Source organism: Pongo abelii, chromosome 7 (genome assembly GCF_028885655.2).
Source record: "Pongo abelii isolate AG06213 chromosome 7, NHGRI_mPonAbe1-v2.0_pri, whole genome shotgun sequence".
NCBI classification, from domain to species: Eukaryota; Metazoa; Chordata; class Mammalia; order Primates; family Hominidae; genus Pongo; species Pongo abelii.
Window position 1 is genome coordinate 34,910,957 of NC_071992.2, and position 14,730 is coordinate 34,925,686.

The 14,730-nt window shown below is 36.1% G+C and overlaps 2 long non-coding RNA genes across 2 annotated transcripts in view; one reads left to right on the forward strand and one right to left on the reverse strand.

Moving 5' to 3' along the window:
* Positions 1–11,550, forward strand: part of LOC129060949 (uncharacterized) — a 128,771-nt gene extending 117,221 nt beyond the window's left edge. The window contains exons 2-3 of the long non-coding RNA XR_008527858.2: positions 3,909–4,041; positions 6,662–11,550. This is a non-coding gene — a long non-coding RNA (uncharacterized LOC129060949). The remainder of the gene's footprint in view (positions 1–3,908; positions 4,042–6,661) is intronic.
* Positions 297–14,730, reverse strand: part of LOC134761918 (uncharacterized) — a 35,148-nt gene continuing 20,714 nt past the window's right edge. The window contains exons 2-3 of the long non-coding RNA XR_010141085.1: positions 1,960–2,083; positions 297–1,214 (exon numbers count right to left, since the gene is read on the reverse strand). This is a non-coding gene — a long non-coding RNA (uncharacterized LOC134761918). The remainder of the gene's footprint in view (positions 1,215–1,959; positions 2,084–14,730) is intronic.

The window sequence follows — 14,730 nt, forward strand, 5'->3', positions numbered from 1 at the left end:
TTTTTTTTTTTTTTTTTTTTTTGAGACGGAGTCTTGCTCTGTCACCCAGGCTGGAGTGCAGTGGCGCGATCTTGGCTCACTGCAAGCTCCACCTCCCGGGTTCACGCCATTCTCCTGCCTCAGCCTCTCGACTAGCTGGGACTACAGGTGCCCGCCACCTTGCCTGGCTAAATTTTTTTGTATTTTTAGTAGAGACGGGGTTTCACTGTGGTCTCGATCTCCTGACCTTGTGATCTGCCCGCCTCGGCCTCCCAAAGTGCTGGGATTACAGGCGTGAGCCACCCCGCCCAGCCTATAGTTCATCATTTTTAAGATATATCATGAAAATATCTGAAGGCATTTTCATGCTGTAATATTTGATATTTTAAGTGTTCCCATTTTCATCATGAACTCAGATTTAAAAACAAACAAATGTATTTCAGCTCAGTCAGGTGAGGAACAAATACTTCTGGAAGAGCCTTTATGATGGCTGCCCAAGGACATTCCTAAGTTTTACTTAAACATGTGTTGGCTGGAGATGGCAGTACTGGTAAAACTATATTTGGGAAATGTTAATGTCATTTGAAGGGTGAATTTGAGAAGCATATAGTCACTTTAGTTATTGAGGTCCATCACCTGTGTTTCCTACCAACACTAGACCTTTTAAATTCAATGTACTAAACATAACTTGGTGGCCTGATAAATGGCTGTTGTATCCAAGTCCAGTGTACCATTATCATGTCTGATATAACATCAAGACTTATAAGTATGTATCTAATTGGCACTGAGGTCAGATGGCAGTATATGGAAACATCCCATCACATTGTGTGGCAATGCAATGACACCAGAGTTAGGCATGTTAGATATGAGTTCTAAATTTCTCTTCAAAGAATCAATATGTCAGTAGGTTCAATTCTTTGCCTTCTACTTTTAAACTTAACTTCCTCATAAAGCAACCTTTTCTGATTATCCGCTCCATCCTGACTCATTCCGATTTTCTGCTCTGCCATAACCATTTTTCCCACCAAACCACTCACCCTGTCACTCTCTTTAAATTAGTCAACCGGAATTAGTTTAGCCTGAGCTGTCTAACCTTAGCCAATAGGGGAACTACACAGCAGCAGGGGCCACGTGCGTCAGGAATAAGACCCTTTTCGAAACTCCCTTGTCCAGGTGTGCATTCACCATTGCTCCATCTGTGAGGGTGCACCCTTCTATAGAAGTAAACTGCCTTGCTGAGAAGAAAAAAAAGAAAATTTTCAATTCGAGTGCTATTTCTTTTGTGGCACCAAAACTTTATTTATAACAGGTATATAGTGAGGGTACAAAAGTGCTTAGTAAGGTTTTCCTTTTAGTGAAGAGCAGCCCCAAATCATTTTTCTTTCTAACAAAGAGCAGCCTGTAAAATCGAGCTGTAGACATAGTTGCTGGCAGTTGTGCCAACTGTGTTCAAAATGGCAGCTCCATCTTGCATTCTCTGCCAGCCACATGTACAAGGAGCAAACAAGATGGCGCTGGCCAAGGGGAAAGTTCATTTGCATAAGAAGATTAGGGTGAGGCAGACAGCCTTCCCCAGTGCCCTATGTAAACGTCATACCTGATTAAACCAATTTCTGAGCCCTAAGTAAATCAAACACTGCCTCCCCAAGCCAGACTATAAAATCTGGCGCATCCACCACCAGCAGCTTCCTTTTACCATCAGAACTCCCCTCTCTGTCACTAGAGAGCTGTTTTCCTTTCTCTTGCCTATTAAACCTCTGCTCCTAAATTTTCCTGGCACAAGATGATAAAACCTGGGTATTTATCATAGACAATGTAGCTGCTTCAGTAATGGATAGTAAAGACAGGAAAACTAAGGCAAAATTTATTGTCTTCCAATGAAACAAATATCACTAGTACCATGACATTTCTGCCAGAAGCAATGGCAACTTTGAAAGGCCTTTTCATTGGCTTGCTGGAAAACTAACTGACGATGCTTACCAGAAGTGCCTTACTGTGTTTGTTCTGGTCCTACCAGAGGTTGCCATGGATCTACCTCTGGAAACTCATGAAGCACATGACTTAGTGTGGCTCTGACAACTGTTCTCCTGAGGGGAACGATACCCTGCAAGAGAAGGTGAAGTCAGAAGCTTACTTTCATAGGCACTTGTTCTCTGATGTCTGAGATGCAGCGTTTGCCACTTCATTATATGGCCAACCACACTGTGAGCTCAAACTTTGGGATGCTAAAGGGAATGAATGTGGCAGTTTAAAAAAAAAAATACCTTTATATTTTAGACCTCCATATTTGGCTGCTTAGACCCCAGTTGTTTCCTTCCTGAGTTTCAAATGTAAGAATGCTATAGTCACAACACACACACACACAAAATCACTGGGTTTCAATTTTTCTTCTGGAATTGGGACATGCCTGAGTGAATAAAATATCCCTGGGAAAAACTCTAAATATCCAACAAACTAGTAAATCAAGATATAACAACACATTATTAAAAATTTAAAATATATAAAAAATACTGTAGTAAACTGATAAAAAGCAGAATACAAATTAAATATACATATAGTCACAATTATAGTTCAAAATTAAAAAATAAGCCAGGCACAGTGGCTCATGTCTGTAATCCCAGCACTTAAACCTAATGGGAAATACATTTTAAACAGTTAACATGGGATTATGAGAGTTTTCTTCTTCTTCTGTGCATGTGTGTATTTAATTTGATAACATTTTATTGTAATGGAGGAAAAGTAAACTGAATTGGCTAAAAATCATGAAGCATTAAAAATTCCTTGAAAATTAAAGGAAGCATAAAAATAGCATATGATCATTAGATTACTGGGAAGTATTTATAAATATAAGACATTGATGTATCATTTATATACATTATGAAAAACAATTACATGACAAACACATCATTTTAAGATGATTCTGTATCAAATGGGATTTCAAAATATGACTTCCAGTACTTCTCAAAACTTTCAAGATCATCAAAAACAAAGTCTGAGAAACTCTCACAGTTTCAAACCAACACAATTGTGCAATACTGTTCATATCCTCTTTTGGTTTATTTCTCTAATAACAGCCAGTTATTTCTGTGTCTTTAGCCATAGCTGTGTAAAACTAATTAATAATTTTGGTGGATGTATTTACTACTCTAACCCTCCTCCCCCAAACATTTTCTCAGTCTGAATTAAGGCAATTATTTTTATTGGAAAAAAATAGTTCTAATGGCTGGCTCAATGTCCCTGGCCTGATTATTGTGATTATAAGCTATTTACTGAAATTAAATGCTATTGGCTACAAGCTGGCTGTGTTACACAGCGTTCAAACTTTTTGTCTTTTCTTTGCATCTATTTTTGCAAGAGAAAAGAATTATTCTAGTCTATATTTAAAAACTAATCCAATAGATTTTCTGCAAAGCTCTCTTCAGTACATAAATTTTTAAAATCTCTATCCTTTTTTCCTGCAGTGTTTCCTTCCATTCACTCATTTATTCCACAGGTATTTTTATTTTAGAGCCGTTTGAAATTTACAGGAAAAAATTGCAGTTGATAGAGTTCCCACATATCCTACAGCCAATTTTCTCTATTATTGGCATCTTACATTAGTATGGTGTATTAGTTATAATTAATAAGTTAATGCTGATAAATTATTAACTAAAGTTTATACTTAATTCATATTTATTTAGGTTTTTTTTTAACAAAATATCCTTTTTCTATTCCGGGATCCCAACTACAATACGACGTTGCATTTTAATCATAATATCTCCTTAGGTTCCTTTTGGCTGTGACAGTTTCTCAGACTTCCCTTGTTTTTGATGATCTTGAAAGTTTTGAGAAGTACTGAACGGGTATTTTGTAGAATTTTCCTCCCTTGGGATTTGTCTGATTTTTTTTTTTTTTTATGTTCTAACTAGACTGTGGTTGTGTGTTTTCAGGAGGACTATCACAGAAGTGAAGTGCAGTTCTCATCATGTCATATCAATAGCACACACTAACAACCTGACTTATTGCTGAATATTGAACTTGATCACCTGGCTGAGGTAGTGTTTGCCAGATTTCTCTGTAAAGGTACTGTTTTTTCCTCCATTCTATATTGTACTCCTTCAAAAGAAATCGCCAACCACAGTTCATTCTTAAGGGGTGGTGAGGTTATGATCTATTTATTTGAGGACAGAACATCTACACAAATTATTTGGATTCTTCTGCATGGAAGATTTGTCTACTCTCACCAATTTACTAATTCACTCAACTATTTATATCCATATGGACTCATGGATATTTATTTTATACTTTGGGTTATAATCTAATACCACTTTACTTATTTTGTTGCTCAAATTGCTGTGGCTTTGGCCATTGGGGGATCTTTCAGTTGATTCTCGTGTCCCTTTGATATGCCCTCATGCTTGTGGAGTTGTTGTATTTTATTTGAGCACTGCCTTATTTTTTTGGTACTAAAGGATGTTCCAGGATCATCACAGATATATTCTGCCCCAGTCTTAGAATCAGCCCATTTTCCAAGGAGCCCTAACTCCATTTATTCGAGAAAGGTATTAAAACCCAAACCTGGGTGCTAGATGTGCTTGTTATTCCTGGGGTGTTGTTGCTTCCAGATCCTTTCAGTTGAAAGAGCAAGGAAATCTATGTGTATATAAACATATTTATAAATATTTCTATATGTAACTGTATGTTATGCTGAACATGAGTTTATAAGGGTGTTTTCAATTCTAATCTATTAGAATGCTTTTAGTTCTAATTTGGCCTCTTCCCCTTGCTTACCTGTAAACTCTCACCCCAGTAATGAGAAGCCTAGATGTTTCCATCCACCACATATTTACTTAATTGTTCAATTCCAAGATAGATGTGCAGTGGTATCAGAATTGTTATACCTTACACAGGCATTTATTTTTGAGTGGAGTTTTTGGTAGTCAATCAATTGCCTGAATCTGGGCTAAATATATGTATTTTTCAATCATCTTCATTTGTTAAATTTCATTATCTCTACCGCACAATTTAAACATTCCTGTGAGTACAAACATAAAGATTATGTTTGCAACTGGAAAACATAATTTTAACACTCTCTTCCTCCCCTATTTTAAATATGATGAAACTTGAGTTCAAAGAAGTACATACTCAAGTTCACACATGAGTAACAGTTATAGGGTGATGTCCCTTGATAGATATCTATGTTAAAATGGTAGCACACCAGTTATACCTGATCCACCATCTTTAAATTTCCTTTAAAAGACCATAAAAATACATATTAAAAAATACAATAAAAGAAAAAATATAAATAGAAATTGTATTGATTGTAGCCCCCAAAAAATCAGACAAAGAAATGCCCTAGACTTTTCTTTACCTATGCAGATAGACCAGAAGAAGATAAGAAAATATTTGGTTTATCTTCTCTGCTCATCCTAACTCTATAATAAAGGAGCATCAGTGTCTAAAAATATTGAAATGTTTACACAGCAATAAAATTATCAATAAAAAGGTTGAAGGCAGTAAAAAATAAATAATTAATGAGATGCCTGAATGCAGAGCATAGGGAGAAAAGACATTGTGACAGAGAAGTTGTTGACATGGAAATTAGAGGATGGATATTTTACCTGTATAAGAAATCAAAGCAGGCTGGGCATGGTGGCTCATGCCTATAATCCCAGTGCTTTGGGAGGCTGAGGTGGGAGGATCACATGAGCCCAGGAGTTGAAGAACAGCCTAGGGAAAATAGTGAGACCCTGTCTCTACAACAACAAAAGCACTAGCTGTGCAAGGTAAGAGGCTGAGGTAGGATGATCATTTGAGCCTAGGATGTCAAGGCTGTAGTGAGCTATGTTCATGCCACTGCATTCCAGCCTAGGTGATAGAGCAAGACTCTTATGTGTGTCTCAGAAAAAGAAAAATGAAAACAAAGAGAGCAAAGAAAATCACATTTCTCAAGTCCTGAGCAGTGTAACTGAAGTAAAAGATATAGTGAATGGAATTATAATTTACCTAGAAAATAATTTAGTACCTGGAAATGCAAACACACACACACACACACACACACACACACACACACTAAAGAGCTCCTAGAATGCCTAAGAAAGCAGTGCACCTTACTACAATTACAAAGATATGAAGGTATGATCTTTATTAGTATAATAATAACCAGTTAGAAAGCACAATGGAAAAGTATTCCAGTGCCAATGGTGTTAGGGAACTGCTCACATATTCAAGAGAAATGCACAGATACCAAAGCGGAAAGAACAATAAACAGGAGTCCTCATGGTCAAAAGATTAGAAGATGCAGCTTTCAATGGGAGGAGGTTTTGTACCACACTGCAGCACTTTTCTTCTTTCTGTGCTGCCTTGAGGGAAGGCAGTGGTAATACTAATCATTAACCCATAATTGTTCTTATGAGGTGGACACTGTTGTAAATGCTACATACATATTAATATACTTAGCCTTACTGTAGACTTAGCCCTGTAAGTTTAAGAAGCTAGGTGAACCCTACACGGGTTTAACCAAAGAAATCCAAATCAAGACACAATGTAATTAAACTTCTGAAAACTAAAGACAAAGAAAAAATACAGAAAGCAACCGGAATAAAATGATCTTAGATTCCCCTTACCTACAGGGAAAACAAAAACTATTTGTATGACAGCAGATTTCTCTTCAGTTAATACTCATATTATCTTCATTTTGTAGGTGAATAAACTGACACTGGAACATTCAGGAACTTCTTCATGGTCATGGTCACCCAGCTAGAGTGTGGAAGCCAGGCTGTCTGAGTCCAGGATCTGTGTTCTTAATCCAACACATAAGGAAGCCATAATGAGTCAACCACTATTTTTAAGATTCACAGATGTTTGTGTCCAATTCACCAGAATGCCAAGTTATACAGGGTTGTGGAATCAAAAACTGCAATTAGTAATAAAATGTGATGCTATCTGGAATGTTTTTCATACATATATATGCTTCTTGGGATTCTCCCTGCAGGTTAAGAGAAATTGAGGAACAATGGAGAATTTAAGTGTTTTAGATCCTACAAACATTAGACTTAAAAATAGTAACTATATACATGAGTATTTATAAACTTAAGAATGAACATAACATGAACCATGTGGCACCTATAAAATGAAAATAAAATACCTACAAACCAAATGAGAGCAATAAAAGAAGCTTTAAGGACTTTCACTTCAGGGAGTCTGAATTAGATGCGCTTCTTCCCATTCCTCCCTCTAATTACAACAAGCTTGGACGTTACATACAGAACAAACAGAAGGAGCCTCTGAAAGATGAAGAGAAGGCAAGTAAGCTACAGACTTCACAACGTAAGGAATAATATGGTGGTGAGTTACATTTGTGATTTTTTTTTGTCTCATATCCCATCTCATATCTCATAATCAGTTAGAAAGCACAATGGAAAAGTATTCCACTGCCAATGGTGTTAGAGAACTGCTCACAAATTCAACAGAAATGCACAGATACCAAAGCAGAAAGGACAATAAACAAGAGTCTTCATGGTCAAAAGATTAGAACCTGCAGCTTTCAATGGGAGGGACAGGTTCTGGACCACACTGCAGTGCTTTTCTGCTTTCTGTGCTTTCCCAATCTAGAGCTGAAGAAGGTAACGACCCCAAAATGTCAATATACGTAGACCAAAAACCAGCCCCAATAAAAGTCTGCTGTCTCTAGCCAAAGGACTACAGTAGAGCAGCCCAGCAAGACAGAAAAACTTCAGACAACCTACCCCAGCCAAACACTACCAAAAAAAGTAAAGGAAAAAGTGAGCCATCACCCAATCCACATCAGTAAAAACTAAGTGGAAAGTCCAGACTTTCACCTCAAGAGGTTGCGACAAGCTACTCCAATACCCCTGCTGGGATAGTGTCACAGAAGGCTAAGTAAGGAGCTGTGATGTTGATTCTCCTCCAGAAGTAAAGAGTCCGTACCTGCTATTTTCAGACAGACCACATGGAAAGCCTAGATTTCAACACCTATCCAGCATTAATGAGGTATTCCTTCCCTTCTTTACTCTCTGGTGTCAAAGAAGCTCCGTGCAGAGTCAGAATGTTTGGCGTTACTCCTCAGTAGTGAGGCCACCCCCACCACGGTGTTAGTGGAGACCATGTGAGGACCAGGACTTGTACCCTGCCCAGAAGTAACGAGTAGATCCCTCTACAGGAAGGCCAAAGGGCAACCTAAACTTCTACCTCTCTCTGGCAGTAATAAAGTAGGGCCTCACTTTTCCCTGCTGAGCAATATCAAAAAAAGCCAGCTGAAGTAAAAGCTTATTTCTTTCTTTCTTTATACATATTTTTGGGGACAGGGTCTTATTCTGTCACCCACGCAGGAGTACAGTGGCATAATCAGGGCTCACTGCAGCCTCAACCTCCTGGGCTCAAGCAGTCCTCCCACCTCAGCCTCTTGAGTAGCTGAGACCACAGATGTGCACCACCACACATAGCTAACATTAACATTTTTTCTAGAGATGGGGTCTTCCTATGTTGCCCAGGCTGGTCTGGAACTCCTGGGCTCAAGTGATCCTCCCACCTTGGCCTCCTGGAGGGCTGGGATTACAGGCATGAGTCATCACTCCAGGCTGAAGCTTTATATAATAACCAGAGTCTCATATAACAAAATGTCAAAGATTCAGTCAAAAGTTACTTGTTATCAGTGGACAAGATCTCAAACTAAATGAAAAAAAGACAATTAATAGATGCTAACACTGAGATAACAAAGTTGTTAGAATCATCTGACAAAGATTTTAAAGCAGCTATAATAAAAGTGCTACTGCAAGTGATTATAAACATGCTTGAGACAAATGAAAAAATGCTATAAAGCTAAGAAATAAAATATGTAAATAAGAATCAAAGAGAAATTATAGAACTAAAATATACCATAACTGAAATGCAAAGCTCTGTGGATGGACTCAACAACAGAATGGAAAAGACTGAGGAAAGAAGTAGTTTACAGGAAATTAGAACAGACTAGAAAAAATGAACAAGACCCTGTGCTAAAGAGCAAATATTTATGTCATTGGATTCCAGCAAAGATAAGAGAATGAAAAAGTACTTAAATAATGGCTTAAAAACTTCTCACATTTTGCAAAGATTTAAACCTACAATTTGAGAAGCTGGGCAAACCTTAAACAGGATAAACCAAAGACACTCACACCAAGAAACATAGTAATTAAACTTCTGATTAAGGAAGAAAAAGAAAAATCTGGAAAGCAGCAAGAAAAAAAATGACACACTTTCTATATGGTAAAAGCAATTTGAACGACAGAAGATTTCTCATCAGAAACTGTGGGGACCATGAGGAAGTAACAGATATTTTTCAAGTGCTGAAATAAATCAACTGTCAATACAAAATGCTCTACTCGGTGAAAATATCTTTCAGGAATAAAGGGGAAATCAGGACATGCACAGACTTTTTTTAAATTAAGAATTTGTTGTCAGCTTATCTCCCTGAAAGAATGGCTAACATTCTCCAAACACGAAGGAAATTGATAAGGAATCTTGAAATTTCAGTTAGAAACAATGAACGTGGTAAGCAAAATATAGGTCAGTACACTAAGTTTAATTTCTCCTCTTGAATTTTCTAAATTATGACTTACGATTGAAGCAAAAATCGTAAAATTATCTGATGTATATGTAGAGGAAAGATTTAAGACAGTGATGTTATAAATGAGGGGTATAAAGGAACATGAGATAACCACTAATATGACATACCAATAGACTATGATAAATTATGTGTCTAATGTGATTACTAGAAAAACCAGTTAAAATATAAAGATTGACGGAGTGAATTTAAAAACATGACACACTATATACTGTTTACCATAAACTCACTTTGAAGATAATGCCATAGTCAGGTTGAAATTAAAAGGAATAAAATAGTGTATTATGTAAACCATCAAAAAAAGCAGGAATGGCCATATTAATAATATTAAAGTCAGCTTCAGAACTAAGGAAATTATCAGAGAGGGACATTATATAATGAAATAGTCGATTTACCAAAAGAACATAGCAATCATAAATGTGCATGAAGCAAACAACAAAGCTGGAAAATATATGAAGTGAAACCGATTGATAGATCTAAAAGGAGAAACAGATAAATCCATTCATTATAGTTGGGGCCTTTATCACCCCTCACTCAACAATTGATAGAACTGGACAGAAAACCAGTAAGACTATGAAAGAACTCAGCAACATGAGACAATAGGATCTAGTTGATATTTATAGAACATTCCAACAGCAGAATACATGTTCTTCAAGTGCTCACAGAACACACATATAAAGATAGACCCTGAGCCATAAAACAAGCCTCAACAAATTTAAAAGAACTGAAATACTACAAGTACTTTCTCCAACCACGAAAGAGTCAAACTAGAAATAAATAACAATGATAATGGGAACATCACCAAACACTTGAAAACTGAACAACAATAGTTTTATAACCCATGGTCATAGAGGAAATCTCAAAAGAAATTTTAAAAATGCACTGAACTGAATGAAAATGAAAACAACATAAAATTTGTGAGACACATAAAGCAGAACTGATGGGAAAATATATAGCACTAAATGCATGCTCTAGAAAAGAAAAGTCTTCAATTAGTAACCTAAGCTTCCACCTCAAAAACATAAAAAAAAGGAAAAATAGACCCAATGCCAGCAGAAAGATGCAATAACAAAGAGTAGAACTCAATGAAATTGAAAACAGATAAACACTTTAAAGAATAAAACAAAGAGCTGGTTATTAGAAAAGATCAATTAATTGACAAACCTCAAGCAAGACTTTCAAAAAAAAAAAAAAAAGGACTTAACTATACCAGAGATGAAATGGGATATCGCTATCAATACTGCAAACATCAAAAGGATAAGTAGATACTATGAACTGTACAGACATGAATCTGACAATTTAGACAAACTGGATCATTTCCCTAGAAAACACAAACTACTACAGCTTACCCAAGGTAAAACAGATTATTTGAATAGCCTTGTAAGTACTAAAAAAAAAAATTAAACTCATTATTTAAAAATTCCTAAAAAGAAAGTCTCCAGGGCCAAATTGTTTCCTTCAGAATTCCACCACATTCGTAAAGATTTGACAGTAATTCTATACAGTCTCTTTGAGAAAATAGAAGGGGGTATTTTCTAATTCATTTTAAGGAGCTAGTAAATACCCTGATACTGAAATGTATACTGCAAATTGATAAAATTATAGACCCCTGCATATTAAATTTCAAAATAAAAACGATAAAAATACTTGGGTAATGAATAACAGCATAACAAAAAAACCACAGACCAATATCTCATGAACAAAGACACAAAAAAATGCTTCACAGTATGACACAGAATTCAGTAATATATGAGAATTATATACCATGACCCAGTAAGACTTAATCCAAGAATGGAAGACTGGCTCAATATTTAAAAATCAATCAATGTAGTGCAAATATTAATAGCTAATGAAGAAATGTCATAAAATTAATACAGAAAAAGGATTTGACAAAATTCAACACTCATTTATGTAAAAATGCTCCAAAAAAATAGGAATTAAAGGACACCTACAAGAAACTTTCAGCTAACATAATTTTTTTTTAATTAATTTATTTATTGTTATTATACTTTAGGTTTTAGGGTACATGTGCGCAATGTGCAAGTTAGTTACATAATTCTTAATGCTGAATGATTGAATGTTTTCTTCCTGAGCTTGAGAATAAGGTTAGGGTATCATCCCTAATGACGATTATTCAACATAGTGCTCAAAGTTCTATGAAGTGCAATTAGGCAATAAAGGGAAATAAAAGACAGGTAAAAAAAGGAAGAAACTAAATTTTATTTGAAAAAGCTGATTGTCTACCTAGAAAATCTCAAGGAAAACACTATTAATATACAGAACAACGTGAATGAATCTTTGGAGAATTATGCTGCATCAGAACAAGCCAATCCCAAAAGATTACATACTATGTAATTCCATTTGTATAACATTCTTGAACTGACAAAAGTATAGAAATGAACAGATTAGTGGTTGTTAGGGGTTATGGGTCAGAGATAGGAGTTGGGGATATAAAAAAGCAACCTGAGGGATCCTTATGGTGATTGAAACGTTCTGTATGTTGGTTCTATCAATGTCAATACTCTGGTTGGACTATGGTTCTACAGTTTTGCATGATGTTATTGAGGAAAACTGCATAAATGGTGCCCAGGATCTCTCTATTGTTTCTTACCATGTATCTGCAATGATTGCAAAATAAAAAGGTTTAATTTTTAAAAAGGATTAAACATTACATAGCATACACTTGAGTAAAAGACAAAATCTGGCTAAGGATTATTTTTGTCCTAAGTAATATGTGGATTTTGTACAACATAAATCACAACCCCCTAAAATCTATATTGTAAGATATGTTTCTACTGGAACATATCTGAAGACATTGTGAATACTGACAATAACTCAATCCAGTAGAAACATATGTTCCAGCAGTTTCAGAACTTGAACTCAGCTCTGGATCAAGTGGACCTAATAGATATCTACAGAACTCTCCAACCAAAAACGAGAGAATGTATATTATTCTCAGCGCCACATGACACTTACTCTAAAATTGATCACATAATTGGAAATAAAACACTCTTCAGCAAATGAAAAAGAACTGAAATCAACAGTCTCTCAGATCACGGTACAATCAAATTAGAACTCAAGATTACAAAATTCAAAACCACACAACTATGTGGCAATTGAACAACGTGCTCCTGAATGACTCCGGGTAAATAATGAAATTAAGGCAGAAATCAAGGAATTCTTTGAAACCAATGGGAATAAAAAGACAATGTACCAGAATCTCTGGGATGCAGCTAAAGCAGTGTTAAGAGGGAAGTTTATAGCACTAAATGCCCATATCAGAAAGCTACAAAGATCTCAAATCAATACCCTAACATCACAACTAAAAGAACTGGAGAACCAAGAGCAAAGCAAACCCCAAAGCTGGCAGAAGACAAGAAATAAACAAGATCAGAACAGAACTGAAGGAGAGAGAGCGACACAAAAAATTCTTCAAAAAAATCAGTGAATCCAGAAGCTGGTTTTTTGAAAAAATAAAATAGACAACTAGCTAGACTAATAAGAAAAAAGAGAAGAATTAAATAGACACAATAAAAAATGATAAAGGGCACCTAACCACTGACTCCACAGAAATACAACCAACCATCAGAGAATACTGTAAGCATCTCTATGCAAATAACCTAGAAAATCTAGAAGAAATGGATGAATTCCTGGACACATACGTACTCCCAAGACTGAATCAGGAAGAACTTGAATCCCTGAATAGACCAATAGCAAGTTCTAAAACTGAGGCAGTAGTAAATAGCCTAACAAACAACAACAACCAAAAAAAAAAAAAAGCCCAGGACCAAATGGATTTATAGCTGAATTCTACCAGAGGTACACAAAGGAACTGGTACCATTTCTTCTGAAACTATTCCAAACAATTGAAAAGGAGGGATATCTCCCTAACTCATTTTATGAGGACAGAATCATCCTAATACCAAAACCTGGCAGAGATACAAGAAAGAAAAGAAAACTTCAGGCCATCAGTGCAAAAATCTTCAATAAAATACTGGAAAACCGAATCTAGCAGCACATCAAAAAGCTTATCCACTACAATCAAATCAGCTTCATCCCTGGGATGCAAGACTGGTTCAACATATGCAAATCAAACATAATTCATCACATAAACAGAAAGACAAAAACCCACCAGATTGTCTGTCTTTTTGGATGTAGAAAAAGCCTTCAATAAAATTTCCAACCTTCCTTCATGTTAAAAACTCTCAATAAACTAGGTATTGATGGAGCATACCACAAAATAACAGCCATTTATGACAAACCAACAGCCAATATCATACTGAATGGGCAAAAGCTAGAAGCATTCCCCTTGGAAACCAGTACAAGATAAGGATGGCCTCTCTCAGTACTTCTATTCAACACAGTATTGAAAGTTCTGGTCAGGGCAATCAGGCAAGAGAAAAATAAAATGTATTTATATAGGAAGAGAGGAAGTCAAACTGTATCCGTCTGCAGATGACATAATCCTATATCTGGAAAATCCCACTGTCACAGCCCGAAAGCTTCTTAAGCTGATAAGCAACTTCAGCAAAGTCTTGGGATACAAAATCAATGTGCAAAAATTGCAAGCATTCCTATACACCAACAATAGACAAGCAGAGCACCAAATCATTAATGAATGCCCATTCACAATTGCTGCAAAGAGAATAAAATATCTAGGAATACAGCTAACAGAAGATGTGGAGGACCTCTTCAAGGAGAACTACAAACTACTGCTCAAGGAAATCAGAGAGGACACAAACAAATGGAAAAACATTCCATCCTCATGGATAGGAAGAATTAATATTGTGAAAATGGCCATACTACCCAAGGTAATTTGTAGATTCAATGCTATTCCCATCAAACTACCATTGACATTCTTCACAGAATTAGAAAAACTGCTTTAAATTTTATATGGAACCAAAGAGGTGCCCAGTTAGCCAAGACAATCATAAGCTACCTAGCCTCAAACTATACTACAAGGCTACAGTAACCAAAACAGCATGGTACAGGTACAAAAACAGACACATAGATCAATGGAATAGAATAGAGAACTCAAAAATAAGACCATACACCTACAACCATCTGATCTTTGACAAACCTGACAAAAACAGGCAGTGGGAAATGATTTGCTATTTAATAAATGGTGCTGGGAGAACTGGCTAGCCATA